The sequence below is a fragment of the Rattus norvegicus genome, chromosome X (genome assembly GCF_036323735.1).
Source record: "Rattus norvegicus strain BN/NHsdMcwi chromosome X, GRCr8, whole genome shotgun sequence".
Lineage (NCBI taxonomy): Eukaryota > Metazoa > Chordata > Mammalia > Rodentia > Muridae > Rattus > Rattus norvegicus.
The window spans coordinates 5,919,067-5,926,997 of NC_086039.1; the positions used below are offsets into that span (position 1 = coordinate 5,919,067).

Here is a 7,931-nt window from a genome sequence, read left to right on the forward strand (position 1 = left end):
TGGCATCAGCAATAGTGCCTGTGTTTGGTGGCTGCATATGGAATGGATCCCCAAGTAGGACAGTCTCTGGATGGCCTTCCCTTCAGTCCCTGCTCCACTCTTTGTCACTGTATTTCCTTACATGAGTATTTTGTTCCCCCTTCTAAGAAGGACTGAAGCATCCACATTTTGGTCTTCCCTCTTCTTGGGCTTAATATGATCAGGGAATTGTACCTTGGGTATTCAGAGTTTTGGGGCTAATATGCATTTATCAGTGAGTGCATACCATGTGTGATTTTTGTGATTGGGTTACCTCACTCAGGATGATATTTCCTAGTTCCATACATTTGCCTAAGAACTTAATGAAGTCATTGTTTATAATAGCTGAGTAGTACTATATTGGGTAGATGTATCACATTTTCTGTGTCCATTCCTCTGTTAAAGAATATCTGGTTCTTTCTAGCTTCTGGCTAGAAATGTAAATAATGCTGCTGTGAACATAGTAGAGCATGTGCCCTTGTTATATGTTGGAGCATCTTTTGGGTATATATCCAGAATTGCTGTAGATGGGTCCTCAGGTATCACTATGTCCAATTTCTTTAAAAATGTCATCCTGATTTCCAGAGCAGTTGTACCAGCTTGCAATTCCACCAACAAGGGAGAAGTGTTCTTCTTTCTTCACATTCTTGCCAGCATTTGCTATCACCTGAGTTTTTGATCTTAGCCATTCTGACTGGTATAAGGTGGAATCTCAGGGTTGTTTTGATTTGCATTTCCCTAATGACTAAGGATGTTGAACATTTCATTTATTTATTAAAAATACCCAATTTTTAATAGTATTGGTTCTCTGGAGTTATAACTTATTGGTTTATTTGTATATATTTGATATTAGCCCTCTATTGGATGTAGGGTTGGTAAAGATCTTTTCCCAATCTGTTGGTTGCTGTTTGATCTTATTGACAGTGTTCTTTGCCTTACAGAAGCTTTGCAATTTTATAAGGTCCTATTTCTCGATTCTCAGTCTTAGAACATAAGCCATTGGTATTCTTTTCAGGAACCATTATTTTCCCATATGCCTCTGTGTTTGAGGCTCTTTCCCACTTTCTCTTCTACTAGTTTCAGTGTATCTGGTATTATGTAGAGTTCCTTGATACATTTGGACTTGGGCTGTGTACAAGGAGATAAGCATGGCTTGATTTGCAATCTTCTACATGCAGATCCAGTTGAAAAGGCTGCCATTTTTCCACTGGAAGGTTTTAGCTCCTTTATCAAAGATCAAGTGACCATAGGTGTGTGGGTTCATTTCAGGGTCTTGAATTCTATTCCATTGATCTAACTGCCTATCTCTGTACCAATACCATACAGGTTTTTTTTTTTGTTGTTGTTTTGTTGTTGTTGTTGTTGTTGTTGTTGTTGTTGTTGTTGTTGTTTTCCCACCATTGCTCTGTAATACATCTTGAGGTCAGGGATGGTGATTCCCCCAGAATTTCATTTATTGTTGAGGATAGTTTTCACTATCTAGGGTTTTTTGTAATTCCAAATGAATTTGAAAAGTGCTCTTTCTAACTCCAATAAGAATTGCGCTGGGATTTGACAGGGATTGCATTGAATCTATAGATTGCTTTTGGCAAGATGGTCATTTTTACAACATCAATAATGCCAATCCCTGAGCATGGGTGGTCATTCCATCTTGTTCGATTTTTTTCTTCAGAGACTTGAGGTTCCTGTCATACAGATCTTTCAGTTGCTTGGTTAGAGCCACACCAAGATAATTTATATTATTTGTGGCTATTGTGAAGGGTGTCATTTCCCTAATTTCTTTCTAAGCCTATTTCTCCTTTGAGTAGAGGAAGGCTACTGATTTGTTTGAGTTAATTTTATATCTAGTCACTTTGCTGAAGGTGTTTATCAGCTGTAGGAGTTCTCTGGTGGAGTTTTTGGAGTCACTTAAATAAACTATCATATCACCTACAGATATTGATATTTTTAGTTTTCCCTTTCCAATTGGTAACCCTTTGACCTCTTTTTGTAGTCTAATTGCTCTGGGTAGGACTTTGGGTACTATATTGAGTAGGTAGAGAGAGAGAGAGTGGGCAGTCTTGTCTAATCCCCGATTTTAGTGGAATTGCTTCAAGTTTCTCTCCACTTAATTTAATGTTGGCTAGGTTTGTTGTATATGGCTTTTACTATGTTTAGGAAGGGGCCTTGAATTCTTGATCTTTCCAAGACTTTTATCATGAAGAAGTGTCGAATTTTGTCAAATAAAACATTTAATGGGATGATCATGTGTTTTTCCCCTTTAAGTTTGTCTATATATTGAATTATATTGATGAATCTCTGTATATTGAAACATCCCAGCATCCCTGGGTTGAGGACCACTTACTTGATCATGGTGAATGATCATTTTGATGTCTTCTTTGATTCAGTTTGCAAGAATTTTATTGAGTTTTGCATTAATATTCATAAGGGAAATTGATCTTAAGTTCTCTTTCTTTTTAGGGTCTTTGTGTGGTTTAGGTATAAGTGTAATTTTGTCTTCAAAGAATGAGTTGGATAGTGTTTCTTCTGTTTCTATTTTGTGGAATATTGTGAAGAGTATTGGTATTAGGTCTTCTTTGAAGGTCTGATAAAATTCTGCACTAAACCTATCTAGGTCTGGCATTTATTTGGTTGGGAGACTTTTAATGACTTCTTCTATTTCTTTAGTAGTTATAGGACTGCTTAGATGGTTTATCTGATCCTGATAATACTTTGGTATCTGGTATCTGTCTAGGAAATTGTCCATTTCCTCCAGATTTTCAAGTTTTGTTGAATATAGGCTTTTTTTTTAGTAGGATCTGATAATTTTTTGATTTTCCTCAGTTTTTGTTGTTATATCTCCCTAAATTTTGGATTTTGTTATTTTGGATACTATCTCTGTGCTGTCTAGTTATTCTGGTTAAGAGTTTATCTTGTTGGGGACTTAGCTCAGTGGTAGAGCGCTTGCCTAGCAAGCGCAAGGCCCTGGGTTCGGTCCCCAGCTCCGAAAAAAAGAAAAAAAAAGAGTTTATCTTTTTGGTTTTCTCAAAGAACCAACTCTTGGTTCTGTTGATACTTTGTGTCATTCTTTTTGTTTCTACTTGTTTGCTTTCAGCTCAGAGTTTGATTATTTCCTGCCATCTATGCCTCTTGAGTGTATTTGCTTCTTTTTGTTTTATAGGTTTTAGGTGTCCTGTCAAGCTACCAGTGTATGCTCTCTCCAGTTTCTTTTTGGAGGCCCTTAGAGCTATGAGTTTTCCTTTTATACTGCTTTCATTGTGTCCCATAAGTTTGGGTATGTTGTGACTTCATTTTCATTAAATTTTAAAAAGTCTTTAATTTTTTTTCTTTATTTCTTCCTTGACCAAGTTATCATTGAGAGTTGTTCAGCTTCCCTGTGTGTGTGGACTTTCTGTTGTTTTTGTTATTGAAGACCAGCCTTAGTCTGTAGTGATCTGATAGGACACATGGGATTATTTGAATCTTCTTGTATCTGTTGAGGCCTGCTTTGTGACCGATTATATGGTAAGTTTTGGAGAAGGTACCATGAGGTGCTAAGAAGAAGGTATATTATTTTGTTTTAGGATGAAATGTTTTATACATATTTGTTAAATCCCTTGGTTTATAACTTGCATTAGTTTCACTCTGTCTCTGTTTAGTTTCTGTTTCACGGTCTGTCCATTGATGAGAGTGGGGTATGGAAATCTCCTACTATTATTGTGTGAGGTGTAGCATATGCTTTGAACTTTAGTAAAGTTTCTTTTATGAATGTGGTTGCCCTTGCATTTGGAGCATAGATGTACAGAACTGACAGATCATCATGGTAGATTTTTCCTTTGATGAGTATGAAGTGTCCTTACTCATCTGTTTTGATAACTTCTGGTTGAAAGTCAATTTTTTTTCGATATTAGAATAGCTACTACAACATGTTTCTTGGACCTATTTCCTTAGAAAATTGTTTTTCAGCCTTTTACTCTGAGGTAGTGTCTATCTTTGTCCCTGAGTTGCACTTCCTGTATTCATCAAAATGTTGGGTACTGTTCACATATACAGTCGGTTAGTCTTTGTCTTTTTATTTTAAGATTTATTTATTTATTTATTTAATTTATGTGGCTATCCTGTTGGTATCTTCAAACACACCAGAAGAGGGCATCAGATGCCCATTACAGATAGTTGTATGCCACCATGTGGTTGCTGGAAATTGAACTCAGGACCTCTAGAAGAACAGTCACTACTCTTAACTGCTGAGCCATCTCTCCAGCCCAGCCTATGTCATTTTATTGGGAAATTGAGCCCATTGATATTAAGAGATATTAAGGAAAAGTGATTATTGCTTTCTTTTATTTTTGTTGTTAGAAGTGGACTTATATTTGTGTGGTTATCTTCCTTTGGATTTGTTAAAAGAAGATTAGTTTCTTGCCTTTTCTAGGTTGTAGTTTCTCTATTTGTGTTGGAGTTTTCCCATCTATTTTCCTTTGTAGTACTGGATTTGCAGAAAGATTTTGTATACATTTGGTTTTGCCACGGAATATCTTGGTTTCTCCATCTTATGGTAATTGAGAGTTTTGCTGGATATAGTAACCTGGGCTGGCATTTGTGCCCAGGATCTTCTGGCTTTCAAATTCTCTGGTGAGAAGTCTGGTGTAATTCTGATAGGTCTGCCTAGATATGTTACTTGACCTTTTTTTCTTACTGCTTTTAATATTTTGTCTTTTTGTTGTTGTTGTTGTTGTTCATTTGGTGTTTTGACTATTATGTGATGGGAATTTTTTCCTGGTCTAATCCATTTTGAGTTCCGTAGGCTTCTTGTATGTTTATGGGCATTTTTTTCTTTAGGTTAGGGAAATTTTCTTCTATAATTTTGTTGATAATGGCCCTTTAAGTTGGGAATCTTAGCTCTCTTCTATACCTATTACCCTTAGGTTTGATCTTCTCATTTTGTCCTTGATTTCCTGTATGTTTTGTGTTAGGAGCTGTTTGCATTTTGCATTTTGTTTGACTATTGTATCAATGGTTTCTATGGTATCTTCTGCCTGTGAGATTCTCTCTTTTATCTTTTATAGTCTGTTGGTAATGCTTGCATCTGTGAGAGCTAGTATTTTTCCACCAGCCTCAGACAGCCCCTCCCATCCAGGAGGGAGTGCAGCAATCACTTCTGGGGCAGTTCCTGGAAGTCACCAGGAGCCCTGCCCTCACAGCAGTACTATCTCAACTTTACCTAAAGGAATACATTTCAAGGACTCCAGCTCTGCCCTTGTTTATAGAGACCTAAGGGTTGATTGAGCTCACTAATGCTCCACTATGCTCAATCTCCATCTCTGTAACTCGCTCTTTATGAAATGTATAAAACTGTACTTTAAGGATTGTTCAGGGTCGCCTGTCCTAGGGAGTTATGCAGATCCCAACTTGTTGAAATAATAATAATCCTCATACTATTGCATTGATCCCTGGTCCCATATCTCATTCATAGGACTCTCCTGGTCATTAAGACTCAGGTCGGGTCTTACACATCCATGACTCCTGATCTCTTTTCTAGGTTTTCTATCATCAGGTTTGTCTCCCTTTGTGATTTCTTATTGTTTCTCTTTCCATTTTTAGATCCCAGATGTTTTTTTTTTTCTATTCCTTCACCTTTTTGGTTGTGTTTTTCTGTAAATGTTTAATGGATTTTTATGTTTTCTCTTCAAGGGCCTCTACTTGTTTACCTGTGCTCTCTTGTGTTTTTTTAGGGAGTTATTTATGTCCTTCTTTTTTTCTAATTACACATCACTCCTTTATTATACTGATCTGGAAAGAGACTTAGTTGCTATGGCCGAATGAGTTCTGAACCCATACAGTAGTGTCAAGCAGCTGGAACATGATGTAGACAGTAAAAGACAGAAACTTGGACGTGATCAAGAGGTACTTTACCTCTACAGAACAAGGCAAAGGGATCCAAACACAGCAAGAGGTACAAGGAGTTTATCCCATTTGATATGAGGAATGGCATGCGATATATATATACATATATATATATATGTATATAGATACACACACACACACACACACACACACACACACACACACACACTTTTTTTGTAAAAGTAAATGTAACACATAGACTTGACAAGATTGTTCCCAACCTTCTAGGGCCAGCACTCATTTAAGGTCAAAGAGAAACTAGGGTCTTTTAATGACCATGATGTTACTTTCACTCTACACTGGAATTACTATGCCCCCCGTTACCTAATTTTGAGAAGAGTGCAGGACAGGTTCCAGGGGCAAAACTGGATTGCAGCTTCTTCTCGTTGGTCATACCACAGTGCAGTTCCTCCCTGACTTTTTCCTAAGTAGACTCTTAGTAAACAAAGAGCTAAGAAAAATTACACTTACTATCCTTCAATACTCCTGGTACAGGGTACCAAGAACCTGCACCCCTAAAAGTGCAGAGGATAAAATATTAAAAAAATGGGAGCCCCATCTGCAGCTACAACTTAAACTGAAGATCCTAAAGATGTAGTCAGTGTGGTAGATGCAGGGCAGAGTGCAGGAAGCAGGAACAGGCAGGGAGGATGTTGGGGTAGGAGTCTGCCTCCTTGCCTTCACTTTTTCACCTTGCCCTAAGCAGGCACAGCTTCCATGCCTTTCTGCACAGTCTCCTCATCTCCTAGGAACTGCATGGACTTGATGGGCTTCAAGTTCTTGTTCAATTCATAGACAATGGGACTACCCCTTTGCAGGTTCAGCTCCATGATTTCCTCTTCTGAGAGACCCTCCAGATTTTTGACAATGCCCCAAAGTCTGTTGCCATGGGCAACAATCAAGACCCTTTTTCCCTCCTTAATCTGGGGGACAATTTTTTCATTCCACAAGGGCAGTACTCTAGCAATAGTATCATTCAGGATCTCACATGGTAGCTGGTACTCAGCAATGTCTGCATATCTGCAATCCTTGCTGATGTTGCTGTAGAAGGGATAGATTATCAGGCTCTATTGGAGGAGGTGGAACATTGTAAGATTGTCTCCAGATCTTTACCTGTGCCTCACCATGCTTAGCAGCAGTTTTGGCTTTATTGAGACCCATTAGACCCCCATAGTGTCACTCATCTAGGCACCAAGTCCTGACCACTGGCAATCTCATCTGGTCAGTGGCATCCAGGACTGTCCAGAGTGTCCAGATTGTTCTCTTCTGCACAGAAGTGAAGTAGATGTCAAACTCATAGCCAGTATCTTGCATTGCCTGCCTGCTGTGTTTAGCCTCCTTGAAGCCTGCTGGGCTCAGGTAGATGTAACCAGCTGCTGAAGCAGTTCTCCCAGTTCCCGGTGCTCTCACCATGTCAAATCAGCACCAGCTTGTAGGCATCCATGGCGATGGGCAGAGGATGCAGCAGCAACTGAGGACTGCTGAGATTCTCCTATTTATGTCCTACTTAAAGTCCTCTATCATCATGAGATGTGATTTTAAATCTAAATCTTGCTTTTCAAGTGCGTTGGGGTAGAAGAACTGGGTTCTGATGATGCCAAGTAGCCTTGGTTTCTGTTGATAAGGTTCTTGAGCTTGCCTCTCATTATCTTGTTATTCATGGTATTAGTTGGTCTTGCTGTCTCTGACTGGAGCTTGTCCCTCCTGTGGGCCTGTGAGCCTGTGATCTTAGGAGTGAGAGCACTCCTGGGAGACCAGATCTCTCCAGGTGGAATTTTGGTAAGGAAGGGCTTGGAAAAGCCTTAGTTCTGGGACCAGAACTAAGATGGAGACCAGAAGGATTGCATCCCAGGCTGCTCTGTAGTTGCTGTGCCCTGTGTTCTCCTGGAGGGTCTCTCTTTGGACAACTATTGGAATGAAAGTGGTGATCTCACTGGTGAGTTTAGGGGTGAGAGCACTCCTGGGAGACCAGCTCTCTCTAGTCAGGGTAGGATTTGGGTATGGAGGGCTATAGGACAGCCTTAGCTCTCGGC

The 7,931-nt window shown here is 39.2% G+C and overlaps 1 pseudogene; it reads right to left on the reverse strand.

The window, feature by feature from the left end:
* Positions 1–6,578: 6,578 nt before the first annotated feature.
* Pgam1-ps12 (phosphoglycerate mutase 1, pseudogene 12) lies at positions 6,579–7,342 on the reverse strand (annotated as a pseudogene).
* Between the last annotated feature and the right edge of the window lie 589 nt (positions 7,343–7,931).